The sequence below is a fragment of the Mesoplodon densirostris genome, chromosome 14 (genome assembly GCF_025265405.1).
Source record: "Mesoplodon densirostris isolate mMesDen1 chromosome 14, mMesDen1 primary haplotype, whole genome shotgun sequence".
NCBI lineage: Eukaryota > Metazoa > Chordata > Mammalia > Artiodactyla > Ziphiidae > Mesoplodon > Mesoplodon densirostris.
Genome location: NC_082674.1, coordinates 82050861 through 82065720, shown reverse-complemented (window position 1 = coordinate 82065720; position 14860 = coordinate 82050861). Strand labels below are relative to the sequence as shown.

At 39.0% G+C, this 14860-nt stretch overlaps 1 pseudogene; it reads left to right on the top strand.

The window, feature by feature from the left end:
- Positions 1-12662: 12662 nt before the first annotated feature.
- On the top strand, positions 12663-14157 carry LOC132501437 (cytokine receptor-like factor 3; annotated as a pseudogene).
- Positions 14158-14860: the final 703 nt, after the last annotated feature.

The following is a 14860-nucleotide window of genomic DNA, read 5'->3' as shown; positions in this document are numbered from 1 at the left end:
CTCGGGCTTCTCATTGTGGTGGCTTCTCTTGTTGCAGAGCATAGGCTCTAGGTGCCCGGGTTTCAGTAGTTTTGGCATGTGGGCTCAGTAGTTGTGGCTTGCAGGCTCTAGAGCACAGTCTCAGCAGTTGTGGCTCACAGGCTTAGTTGTTCCACGACATGTGGGATCTTCCTGGACCAGGGCTCAAACCGTGTCCCCTGCATTGGCAGGAGGATTCTTAACCACTGTGCCACCAGGGAAGCCCGAGCTATGAATTTAAATAGGAAATATCAAGTGTTTAACACTTATTTTGGTGTAAAATTAATATTACTACATATGTACATATAACACAGCTTATAATGATGCATTCTCAAGTAAGGTAAGAAAATTTAATAGTCTACCCAAATGGAATGGGTAGCCAAATAAATCTATCCAAATCTACCCAAATAAAATGCCCATTTGGAAGAAAAAAAAAGAGAGAGAGAGAGAAAGAGATAAAGAAAAAAGATGAGTGCCACTAATCACTGTAAGATTTTATGTAAGGGCTTCCCTTGTGGCGCAGTGGTTGAGAGTCCGCCTGCTGATGCAAGGGACACGGGTTTGTGCCCCAGTCCGGGAAGATCCCACATGCTGTGGAGCGGATGGGCCCGTGAGCCATGGCCGCTGAGCCTGCACATCCAGAGCCTGTGCTCCACAACAGGAGAGGCCATAACATTGAGAGGCCCGCGTACCGAAAAAAAAAATTTTTTTTTAAAAGATTTTATGTAAACTGTGCCTACATGGTTCTCTTTTTTCATGGCAACCCGAGAATTTCCAATACAGAACAAAATAATTAATCATCTACCTTCCAGCCCAAACATGATGCGCTAAAGCATTAGACTGTATTTTTTCCAGTGGGAAAGATAAGCCCATTGGATGACATTTTGTAATGAGATTAATTTATTAATAGGCTTGCACCTAAAAGCAATGTTTCTACTCATTGCTGCTGGAACCATGTATGAATTGACAATATTAAGCATCCATCAACATTAAGTACAATAGTCTCCCTTGTTACCAATATGCACTGTTTACACCATTTCCATCTAATCAAATTATATGAATCCTATCCCAACCAACTGAAAAAATATATGCTTGTACAATATAATCTCTAAAATATTATTGGTTTGTTTGTTAACACGAAAATATATTAAAATATATTTTCTGTCATTAGGCATGGAAAGACATATATGTATATTCATATCTGTTGATAGTTATGTTGTACCCTGATAATATCCTGAATGCAACTCAAAGTCTTCATTAAATGGTCTCAGATTAGTAATTTCCAAACAATTCAAGGCTTTGACTCTGATTCCAAGCAATTCAGAAAGCTTTGCATTTAGATTTTTTTTATCACTTCATTTCCATCTCTAACTTAATCAGGTAGCTTATGATCAAGACAGTTACTTAGATTAAATTCTAAAATTAAAAAAATGTAAACTGATCTCATATTAGTTGAGTACTTATACTAAAAACTGGGAAATAAATACAAATAAGATATGAACATGAACCCTTAGAAACTCATAATCTGGAAAAAGACAGATATAAATAAATTTTAACTGATCATTGTATAAAGTGAATTAAATGCCATTATGAGATAGTACCAGATGATGTAATATAGGAATAATACAGGGTAAGAAATAATCAACTGTTTGGAGAAATAAGGAAAAACTTCAGAGGTGGTTCCATTTTCTGAACCTTGAAAGAAGAGCAAGGGGAACGCAGAAAGTTGAGAGGAAGGAGAACATCCTTGACAGAAAGAAAACCCATGAACAAGAAAGGCAAAATATCGTAAATGTGGCAGTGTATCCAGAAATTGTCAAGGTTTGGCTAGCGATAGAAAACCAGAAAGCCAAATACTGCCACAGCTTAAAGAACTTAGTGCACAAAGTTAAGGAATCTGGACTTCATCCAGAAAAAAGAATTTATCTAAAGAAAGTTTTAAAGAAGAAAAATGATAGTGGGAAATGTGATTTTGAGAAAGACAACTCTGTGATAACATGGAGATTCAATTAGTGGGGAAATAGACTGAAGACAAGGAGAGCAAGGATAAAGCAAATTCAGTGGTTTGAATGGGACATTGTGGGGCTGATTCTGGATCAGATTTAGATGGCAATATTGGCATGGCAATGGACACAGATTCCAGATACCAGGAGACAGCCTTGACAGATGTGAGTGCTTGGATATGAGGTTGAGAAACTCTTTGCATTTACATAATGTAAGATATAGTTTTGATTGTTCAATTATGCCCTAATGTTTGACTTAAAGTGTGATACTTCCAAACTCATCCTTCCTTCTATCCTCCTTTTTGAACAAGTTGGGTTCTCTAGGTTTTGGAATAGCAAGAAAACAAACTTGACAGATGAATCACACCACTACAATCCCTACTATAGCCCACCTTGCACATCTGCCGTGTATGATATCTGAATTGTCCTAGGACTTAACTTAAGTATCTTCATCTTTATCCTGCAAGAAAAGTTTTGAAGATGAAACGTAACTATCATTAATCCCCTCCTGCATTATTTAAGATTATATTTGGCTGTGTGCAATTGCAACCTTAATACTGTGAATAAACCAAAGAAGGGTTAATAAAAAAAACACAGTGCTGCAGGTTTTCACATTTTCAGAGGGTCTCATACATATTGTATCCCTTAAAATTTTGGTCCAGTCGGTCTCACATGCAAAGGCTGCAATGTGGATGAAGCCTCTCGGGTGCAATGTGATGGTACTCAGAGTCAGGGCTGATAGAACTGCTTGGGTTCCATTTTCCTGCTCTGCCACCTCTGGCGTATGCTTTCCTCCTGAATGCAAGGCGATTTCTGCAGTTCCAGGGATTACGTCCACATTCAGGTCAGAAATAAAGCAGGACGGAAATAGACAGAGACTTTCTCCTCTAAAGTCTTTGACTTTGGGCAGGGGTGGCCGGGAGAGACAACCCATCCAGGAACATTTGCTTATTTATCTCACAACCAGAACTGATTTGCATTGCCTTCGATAGCTACAAAGGCGTCTGAGAAAATCAGTATAAAGTTGCCCAGAGAAAATCAGGATTGTTAGTAAAGAACCAGGGCATAAGGATATTAGATAGACAACAGGGTTCACTGTACTCAATAACCTGAAATCAGACACTGCCTGAAGAGACCACAGATGATTAGGGCTTGAAAACATGAGCCCCACACCCAATCCAGAATGTCCTCTCTGGTTTATCATCTATCATCTTATATACTTTATATATTTATTTTATTTTTTACTTGAAAAGAAGTTTGATGTGTGCAGGAATTTCTGTCTCTTTGGTTATATTTTGTATTTCCCATTGCTTAGAACTGTGACTGGTACAAAGTAAGTACTTAATATTTGTTACATGAGTAAATGAATATTCATCCCAACCAGGGACTCAATGAATCTGAGCTCTCCTTTGCAACGTGGAGAAAAGTGCACCAGAGCAGAGCTCAATAGGTACTGCTGAGATGTCCATGTTTACATCCTTGTAAAAGTCATTGAAACTTTAAAAAGAAACTTTCAAAGAGCTGATCTATAAGCATGGCCTCACAGCTACCACTAGAGGATTCTGTAGTTAAAAAAAAAAAAAATTAGAAGATGGATCTAAAAATAAGTTCTCCTATAACCCATGGAGCTTAGAGCAGTTCCCCAAGGCAGGACTCCAGCAAAAAAAATACAAGGATAGAAATTGCCATGAGGAGGAGCTACTGAGAGATCTTACTTTTCCAAATATGCCATTAGGAGGAGCAGATGCCCTCCAGCCAGGAAAACATCTTGATTTGGAGATTTCTGCAGTTCTCTGCTAAACCCAAGTGATTACTTTCACAAGAGGAGACCATTGACTCTGATTTTCTACTTTACATGAATGAGAAGAGTCAAGGGATCAAGATTCATTATGTACTTTATCGAAATGAGACACTATCACTTTCCCACTAGCAAACTAAGTGATCTGTGAAGGTCTGTGAGGCCTCTTCCCCACAGAGGGGGGATGAATTAGAAACACAGAGTGAGGATTGGATTCCCTGAATAGAAAGATGCAGAAAAGAAATGTGACACTTAGATTCATAGCACAGAAGGTCCAGGCTAGGTATTGTTAGGGGAAGTGAACAATCAGTGTGTCAAGTCACTTACAGGTAGAGTATGAGATCTTGCTCCCTAAAGATTTTCCAGGTGAAAATGCTGGAAATCAAAATCTTCAGTAATATGAATGAATAATCTAGTAACTACCTCTCATAATGGGCTAGTAATTGCCTCACTTTTGGTCTGAAAATTGCCTTGAATTAAACTAACCAACTGCAAAGATGTGTTACAAGGGTAAAACTATAAAAATTAAAATATATGCCTTCTCATTATAAGTGAGTTGAATGAAATTGTTGTACAGATACTCTGGGATTTCACTTGATTTGATGTTTTAGGGATTAAAAATAATGCATTAGAAGAAATTCTTTGCTTGTTAAATTCTTTTTAAAATGACTTTGCTGCTTAATTTTATTGGCCTATTAAGAAATTATCAAATAGTATTTTATAAAATCAGTGTATGCACCTCAAATGCAATTAACATTTTCTCCACAGATAAACAAGATGCATATTTTCTGCTTCTAGGTTCTCAGAACTTGATAAAATAAAAGTAAAATTGTATACATAAAAATAGAGTTGTCAACATTGTAGATATTAAAAAGTGTGTATATATGTACATAATATAGGTATTAAATATACATATTAGATAACATTGGAGACTTGGCATTTTGCAGTCTAAAAAATCCTAAACTCACAGAAAACCGTGTTCAAATTCCTGAGATACCATTTTCTCACTGTGTGACCTTGGGTAATACACTGCATATTTCTAAAATTTAGTTTCCCAGTCTATGAAATGAAGATCTGAATTCTTTTAACTAGTTAAATGATTTAGTAGGAAAACCAAGAAAATGTGCTTAGCATACTGCTGAGCAAGCAACCATTTCTTGATAATTGTTTGTCAAATATGAAACAAATATAAAACTTGGGGCAAGTAAAACAAAGCCATCCTGACCAGCTTTTTCTACTTTGGGATATAAAACTTCTATGTATGAGATTTGATGGGCTATGAAAAACCTCCCACCTGGAAATATTTCCTCTCTTTGCCCTGTTAATGGCTTAGAAGACACCATGTCATACTTTCAGTTGAATTAAGGCAACCAAGCCACATTTTAAAATTCATATGTTCAGTATCTCTAATAGACAGAATATTGGCCTCCATGCCCTAACCTGTAGATATGTTACCTTATATGGCAAAAGGGATTGTGCAGATGTGATGTAATTAAGGACCTTGAGATGGAGAAATTACTTTAGATTATCTTGGTAAGACCATTCTAATCCTTAATCGGAGAATTTTTCCTTAATCAGAGAATTTTTCCAGGTCAGGTCAGAGAGATGAGACAAAAGATGGAGGAGGAGAGATACAAAGCAGTTATTAAGTTCAACATGCCATTGCTAGCTATGAAGATGGAGGTCAAATGCAGGCAGTGTCTTCAAACTGGTAATGGCCTTCAGATGACAGCCAGTAAGAAAACAGGGATCTCAGTCCTGTAACCACAAGGAATTGAATTCTGCTAACAGTAGGAATGAATAAGAAACAGATAATACTCCTAGAGTCTCCAGAAAGGAGACTGTGCTTTTAGCCCAGTGAGACTCCTATCAGACTTCTGACCTATGAAATGCTAAAATAATAAATTTGTGTTGTTTAAGCTTTACATAGTTAGGAATTTGGCCTCACCCAAAGAGAAGTCTAGTCTTTGACCTCACCTATTAGGTAGAAATCTCTAGGTCCCTGGAATGTCCTGTTTGCTAAAAGTATCTTTGTCTAACAACGTGATTTATTTGGATCACACAGCATGAGTTCCAACCACTGAAGAAACTAGAGACTAAACATGTAAGCCTGACATCAGGGAGAGGTTGGAGGCTTAGAGTCAGCCACCCGGACAATGTGCTATTGAGCCTTAATAAAAACTCTGGACACTAAATGTTTGTGGATGAGCTTCCCTGGCTGACAATACTTTGTGTGTATTTTTACACATGGTGGCCTGGAAAAGTTAACACCATCCATGACTCAGTGTGACAGGAAGGCCAGAAGCTCTGTGTTTGGACCCCTCACAGACTCTACTCTATGTGTCTCTTTCTTCGGTTAATTTTAATTTGTATCTTTTCCCCATAATAAATCATTCAGTTAGTAGTGAGTTCTGTGAGTTACCCTAAAGAATTATCAAACCTGAGTGACCATGGGGACCCCCAAATTTGTAGCCAGCTGGTCTGCAGTAAGTAACCCTGGGAACTTCTAAACTTGTGGTTGGTGTCTGAAGTGAGGGCAGTCTTGTGGAGACTGTTCCCTCAGACTTGGCAGTTGGGTTAGCTCTGTGCAAGTTACTAAATTTTGTAGTAAGTTGTTTAAGCAGCAATAGAAAACTAATACAAAAACTAATAATCATAAAAAGGCTAAAACAAATAGCTCACTGGGAGTACCTCACCTTAAGAGGATGGACTTGGAATAGTAAATATCAATGGGGGGATGGGGCTGGAGAAGAGTAGAATAAAGCTGAGGGAACAAAGTGTCAGCCTGAGAGTAGAACCACAGAGGAGAAGTCCACACTGATGCCGAAAACTTGGCCTCTGTGCACCTATGCCAATCAAATCTCAGAGACAGAGTTTTGGGTGAAGTAGACAAGAATAGCTTTATTGCTTTGCAAGGCCAAGGGGAGCAAAGCAGGCTCCTTCCCCTTGGAAACTGTGTGTCCCAACCTACTAGGATATGGTGAGGAGTTTTATAGCAATAGTTCACGGGTGGGGTTGCTCATAAGATTAGGGTGTGTGCAGGGCCTGCACTCCTTTAATCTGGTCTCAGGCAATCTGCTGAGTTTCTGTGTTTCTTAATCTGGCCTCAAGTGGACTTCTTGAAGAGCTTCTCTGGTTCTTTAATCTGGAATGAAGAATGCTGACATCTTCCATTTGTTGGGAGTTTTAGTTCTATAAAGAGCTTAGAAGATACTGTTATGTGTATCCCTTGAGGCAGAACCAGGACTCTGCTCCAAGGCTGCACTATTGTTTCTTGGCTGTTCCTCCCCTATCTCTGCATCCCCTCCCTTCCCTGATTAACAACAGTTTGAATCTGCCCTTTGGGACTCAGGGGAGATCATGGAGGCTGAAGTATTTTCACTATAAACAAGAAATGGGGAAATGGAAAGGCATTCATGCCCAGGAGTCCCATAGTGTCCTGCTCGGTTTCAACACTGGGTAGGGGACAGTGCAGCAGAAGGAGTCATCCTAAGAATATTTAGTGAGGGAACAGAAAAGCTTAAGGGATACTGCCCAATTATATTAGCCATAAGGGAGTTTCTGCCAGCCAAAACAGAGAGTTTACTTCCCAGGCCCTGCTTTACAAGTAGAGGTTTAATAAGTCTCTCTTGGGTGCAATTACTGGTGAATAAACCTCAGTCCCAATACAGCAAAAGTAACCTGTTCAGCCTCTTTCGAGAATTTCATTTTAAAATGATTTGGTGGTTGGTAAGGGGTTTATTTTCTTGATGTATTGGCTTTCCTAGTATCCTCAGTTCAATTTATTATGCAGCCATCATAGGCCCCAGGATGCTTTTCTTTTGGCCTTGTGGCAGTCTTGGATAAATTCCAGTATCAACCACGCAAAATAGTTTCTCTGAGTTTCTGTGGATTTAGATCTTCTAAAGAGTTACATTTCCATCTTATTGATTCATATGAAAATATTTCAAACAATCACATAAGAAAATGTTTCTTCCAAATTCCTCCTTGGCTGAGTTGAACATTTATACAGTGTACAAAGAGCAAAAGGTAAACTTCATGTACATTGGGAACAGGTTGCTTTCCAAGTAACTCAGCCAAAGAGGAAGGATTTCTTGGGTTCACTGGGAAGTGGCCCAGAGCTAATCACTCCAGATATGGCAACCTTCCTTCTACCACCTCTTACTCATGACACATCCTGATGATTTCATAGCTCAGAACACCTTGATTCCAGCCCTTGAATGGAGAATCTTGCCATATCACTGCCAAGTTTTCTTTATGCCCCTACTTCTAAGGTGATTGACATCTGCTCACAAAAGCAGACATCAATTATTAAAATCAGGATAAATTCAATGCTGGTTATTACCTGAATCATACTAGACACATTTAGAGATAAGAACTTAATCCAACTATACTCCAACAACCTCTAAAAAATAAAAAGGGTATCTTTTAGTATTGGTGAAACCATATCAAGTAAGACTTTGGGTTTTAGGCAGTCACATCACCTCTTTTATGAAGTTTTATTGGTTTTTATGGAGACTATTCCTTGTATACTATTTAAGACTTGTTTTCATCTGAATAAAAGGAGTGACAGGCAAGCAACACACTCTCAGCGTATCAAGTGGAAACTGATAAAGTTACAGAAAAGAAGCAACATTTGGATATTCCAATTTGCACTTGTGAATGTGGCAGTGGATTGGATGTCTAGGTTATTCAACCTCAAATTCAGTCCAGGCCTACTTGGGCCACAAAGCAAACCTCAGCAAATTTAAGAAAATTGAAATCATATCAAGGATCTATTCTGACAAAAATGCTATGAGATTAGAAATCAACTACAAGAAAAAAATGCAAAAAATACAACCATCTGGAGGCTGAACAATACTAAACGACCAATGGATCACTGAAGAAATCAAAGAAGAAATCAAAAAACACCTGGAGACAAATTTAAATGAAAACATGATGATCCAAAACCTATCGGACACAGCAAAAGCGTTCTAAGAGGGAAGTTTATAATGATACAACCTTACCTCAGGAAACAAGAAAAATATCAAATAAACAGCCTAACCTTGCACCTAAAGCTACTAGAGAAAGAAGAACAAACAAAACCCAAAGTTAGTAGAAGGAAAGAAATAATAAAGATCAGAGCAGAAATAAATGAAATAGAGACTAAAAAATTACTTTAGAAAAGATAAATGAAACTAAAAGCTGGTTGAAAAGATAAACAAAATTGATAAACCTTTAGCCAGATTCATAAAAAAAAGAGAGGGTCCAAATCAATAAAATTAGAAATGAAAAAGGAGAAGAGAAGTTACAACCAGCACCACAGAAACACAAAGGATCATGAGAGACTACTACAAGCAACTATATGCCAATAAAATGGACACCGTAGAAGAAATTGACAAATTCTTAGAAAGGTGCAATCTCCCAAGACTGAACCAGCAATAAACATGAATAGTCTAGGGCTGTTTGGGGAACAACTCTATGGCTTTGGAATTACCATCCATTATTACATGGTTATACCAGAAGGGCACATGTTCTGAAATTGTTGTCAAAAAAGGAATGACAGGTTTAACTCACCCAGTCTTTTTCATTTTCTCATTTTTCTGGGACTAAGGGAAGGGAAATACTATAAAGGGGAATTTTGAAGGCCCTTTCAGGCCAAATAGGAAGCACTACTGACAAAGCATTAAATCTTAGTCAATACAGGATCCCCATGCATCAAATCAGAGCCTATGCTTTCCTCTAAAGGGAGGAGGTAAAAAATCATTGGCCAAAACTAGGTCCAATATGTCTGCTGGTTTCCTAAGACCACTAGTTAAGCAAGAGAATCTCCATACCCTTTTTAGAGCTGTTGACATTTCCATGAAAATATTCCTACAGAAAACAGCCAGATTCCCAGCATTCTCCAGAGATATGCAAGGGATTTTGTCTCTACAGATCCTTACCTATTTCAACACCAACATCCTACAAAAACTGACCTGTGTTGGGATGGCTTGTACGTGGTGAATTTCTGTCATTCCCCCTCCTATATCCACAACCATCATTGCTACTCAGTAGAGCACAACTGCTCTCAGAGCACTTCTCAAATTAGTACTCTGTCTTTTTTCCCTCTCTTGAGATCCCAGAACAAAATAAAGGCCTGAGCAAGCAATTCACTCCATACATCATGTTCTGTTTTAGCTATGGCTATCTAGACCACTTTACGAGTCCTCCTGACTCTTTTTTATAAACAGTGGCCATACATCATGTTCTGTTTTAGCTATGGCTATCTAGACCACTTTACGAGTCCTCCTGACTCTTTTTATAAACAGTGGCTGTAAGAATTAATACAGTTTCTAAATGGAGACTCACAAACTTTCCACAAGTGGTGTAGGCACTTGTCAGTATCAATTTCATATTTTACCAAGAAGGATCTGACTAAATGTCATCTCAGAGTCAAGGACAACTATATTCTTCCTCTGTTGAGGATCAGAGGAGGCAGAGCGTGGAGGTGGTGATCTCACATTTTATGCTTGTTGGGTCAAGTGTGCTAAGAAACCAGGTGAAGGAAAAAGCTACTGACTTATGGGTGAGAACCTGGACACTCTGACTCTCACTGTCTATGACAACTCACTCTGTCTCATCTCTCATATCTGCTCACTGAGGCTTTTATTCCTGCTTATAAAATGGCTCTCAAATTCATCCCTCTTTGCCCACTGCCTAATAACCCTTCTAACTAAGAGACTGTATCAACCTCTTATTTGGTTACTCTTAGCTCCAATTTCTATCATCCTCTGCTGTCCAGTCAACCATTTGCAGCACATCCAAATCCTCTGAAGGATGTCACCTTTTCATTTGTATGCAAACTCCTAAACCCAGCAAATAAGGTCTTCTAAATTCTGGCCTTCATCTCTCAGCTCTATTTCATGCTCTCATTCTAATTCTTATCCAAAGTTATCTACTGCCCCTGTACACATTGTGCCCTTGGGACTTTCCCTCTGTTATTTCCTTTCCTAAAATTGCTCCCTTCTTTCTTCCTTTCTAACACCCAAATAATATGCTTGGATCCAGATCAAACTCTGGCTTGACCATGAAGTACTCCCTGATCCTCTGTCCTGGGACTTCTTACTCCTTCCCCTGTGCCGTCTTAGCAAATCAGACTGCATTTTTCATATAGTCTTCATCACACTCTCCTTTATTTTGTCATTCACTACCTTGTGAACTCAGAGAATATAAAATTATTATCTGATATAACTCAAGAACTGTCATTGCATGCGTACAAGACTGGCACATGATACAAATACAATAAATATTGCATAATTCACCCTGATGCTCTAGCTTTCCCAATTTACTCCCTGTGTGTTTATTTACAGAGGTTTTATGGTGTGGTGGTGAAGAGTTCAGCCTTTGGGAGCCAAACCATCTGGATTTGAATCTTGGCTCTGTCCCCTAATATCTGTGTGATCTTAGGGAAGTTACTCCATGAGGATAATAAAGACCTCACATGGTCATCACCAGAATTAAATGAACTGATATGAGTAAAACATTTAGAGCAGTGCCTGGTACATTCTTCAATATTCAATAAAGGTCACAAGTTCACTTAGCTAAACTCTCCCGCAAGCCTGTGATCATTGACTAACAAAGGTCAGGGTGGCACGTTGTGCAGAGCTTTTGTTCAGAATGAGTCCTGGAGTGAAAGGGTCTGGACCAGAAAAGATCTAGCAGATTCTGCAGTCTTGGAAAACAATGAGCCAAGATGACGGAGTCCACTAAGACAGAAAGGAGTAGGCAGGTCCGAATGAGCAGAAACCAGAGACCAGGAGGTCAGAGTCTGCAAGCATGGCTCCATGAGCAGCTTGGAAAGTGCCTAGTCCTAGAGCAGAGGTGGCTTGCTGTCTGCTCCACATTTGCTTTCCCTTCCAGGAGCAGGCAGACCTGGAAACTCAGGCAAATAGAGCTAGAGAAAACCAAAGGCCTTCATCTGGCCGTAGCCCTGTGGAGGCAAACACAAAGATCCACCTCATCTCATGCAGATATAACCAGAGGATATGCAGTTCACACATCCACTGGGTTAATCCCTTTACAGACAAATCAGTGACCATCTCAATCTACATTAGGTTAATGGTTTTTATTTTATTTATTTATTTATTTATTTGTGGTACACGGGCCTCTCACTGCTGCGGCCCCTCCCGCCATGGAGCCCAGGCTCCAGACATGCAGGCCCAGTGGCCACGGCCCACGGGCCCAGCCGCTCTGTGGCACATGGGACCCCTCCCGTGTACTGGGGCACAAACCAGCTCCCCCCTCATCGGCAGGCGCACTCCCAACCACTGCGCCACCAGGGAAGCCCAAGTTAATCCATTTTTTAATCTCCAAAATTATAGGTCATCACTCTAGACAAGGTATGAGCTGTGAGAATGCAACACAAAAGGGCAATCCACATCCTTTAGTGCCTAACTCATTTTCTCCTCATAAAACATTCAAAGCATTTTACATTATTACTTTATGCCTGAGTCATAATATTGTTAAAGCTTATAAAAATCATTTCAGTGTTAATTCCCCCGACTCATCTTTCTTAAATATTCTTCCTCAGAAGTTGTATATAATTTAACCAGAAAAGTTTTTTTTGTTTTTTGTTTGTTTGTTTTTTAACAAACTGAAGTAATCAGAAAACAGATAAAGTAAGGAAAATAAAATAACTGCTAGGTGAATGCAGGGTTTGGAGTTGGGAGCTATGAGCTTCGCTCACTCACTACTTTGCTATAAAATGACCATTTGACCTGGCCCTTTGCCCCACAAGACATCCTTACCATCTGCCACAGGCTGAGCTGTGCCATATGCCACCAAATGAAATTATCGTTTTTATTATTCTCTCATCACCAACAATGACCAATCAATCCAGAACGAGCAAAAGTCATGTTAAAGGCAACTCCGATATAACATATCAAAGCAAAAGCATTTTGTCTTTATTCAGAGTCCATTTATCTCTCAGAGGAGCTGCTTCAGGTGCTAGACAGCTCAGCAAGGTATGGAAGAGTCAGGAACCCATACCCACAACCACCGACCATGCCACCTACAAAGAGGAGTTGAAGCCTGAGCAGAAGGAGGCCCATGAGAACATGGAGCCAACAGGAGCTGGGCCAGAACTTCAGGGGCTTCAGGAGGCACAGAGGCAGGGCATGGATGATCATTTTTCTGAAAATGCAGTCTACAAACTTCTCATGATTCTCAGAAAATACCATGACTTGAAAAGGATTAAGTCATAATCCCAGAGATCAAAGAGACATCTTCCCAGAGGATGGTCCTGGAATAGCATTTTAATGATTTAAAAGGAGCCCTTAGGAAGCTCCAGTTTGAGCGGTTGGTCTTTTGCAAGAAGTGGACACCAATGAACAGAGTAGTAAGCCACTAGATGGTTCCAGAAGTCAAAGAGCATGGAACTAACCCTGTAGAGGACAGTCCAAGAAAGAGAGACTGCCATTCTTGGTGATGTATAAGAGCAGAGTGAGAAACTGCAGAGCTTCACCAAAAAAGCCTCACACATTCAGTTGGACAGACTACCAGAAATGCCTTTACTGGATGATGTACGATGGCTAGCTTCCTAGTTGAATGACTCAGTTCTTAACATAGTGAAAAACCACATTTTAAACTGTGGAACAGCAGCATCTCACCCACCAGTGCAGATACAAGAAAACAATAGAAAACTCTGGTGGCGTGATATTACAATGATGTAAGGTGGATGATGAGTTAGGTGCCCAAAATGACAGGCTCCAGTCCCATAAATGTACTTCAATTCATTTTGAGGATGTATATGCAGCGCTGAAATGAACTTCATAGCATTGCTCTTAGAACCCAAGTATCACTTCTGGTGGAGGAGATGGCTTCCAGGAATGGAGTCCTTGAAGCATCCCCCAAATAGGTCATCTCACATTGGTGTCTTATGAGTGGAAAGATGGCCTTGAAGGGCATTGTCTGAGCAATAGAAGAAGTAGAACACTCCAGAAAGATTCTGAATCCAACTCCAGCACCCCAAATTACTTCTGTGGACAGACATTAACATTTCGAGTTGAAACTGAGAGACAATTGGATGGGAGAGACATTATAGGAGTGTGGGCAGATCATAGAATGAATAAGAGTCTCTGCAGAAGCATCAGACAGTGTGCATTAGTACAAACAGTGCCATTTTTGAAAATGGAAAAGAAATGATTAATCAGTTACCTGCAGTTACTCCTGGGAAAGGTGGCTGATAAAACTGTCACATTTGACATTGAAACTGTGACTCTAGGAACCATCAATAATAACAAAGGCAGAAACTTCAAGCTTCAAATAATTATTAGCTTGAACAACTGAGAAGTGTTTGTTGACTGCTTACTTGATTAATCATTCAGAACTCTTTATGTTGGATGTTAATTTTTCCAACCTGAATGGAAAGTGCTAGTGTTTTAGATTCTTGGATGACTAGCTTTGATCTGCAGGGTTTTAGGGCAGCTGTTCTTAACCTGGTTTAGTTGTAATTGATATAAATAGTAGGATTCAATCTCTTGGCCTATTGGAAATGGAAAATACTTACTGGATTCATTTTGGAATATTTTAGCAATAAGATACTTAAATGTTGTAGACAAATCCATAATGCAGTCAATTTTATTTTTAGGATAGTGTTCATTAAAATATCATATCACAATAAAAATTGAATCGACTTTAAAAGTACCCATATATAAAAAGGGCTATACCCTTCTACTGAGCTTCTTTTTAAAGTTGGTTATTAGAATGGAAAAAGTCAAAGTAACATTATTTGATTGAATCTCCATATTTTAAGAATCCAAGAACATATAAAGCTTAGAATAAAACAACAGGAATAGTCCTAAAGAAGCCAGAGTTCGGTAACATATATTCATCATATGCTCTCCATATAAGTGTGTTGAGTGTGCTCTCCATATTCAGGTGTTTTGTAAGTAGTGTTGACTTTTATCTTAGGTTCAATAAAACTTTAAGTCCTAAAAGCATTAAAAATTTTGCATATTTTAACTGCCTGACAAAACATCTGAAATAATCAAAGAATTTTCTTTTGCTATAATAATAAAAA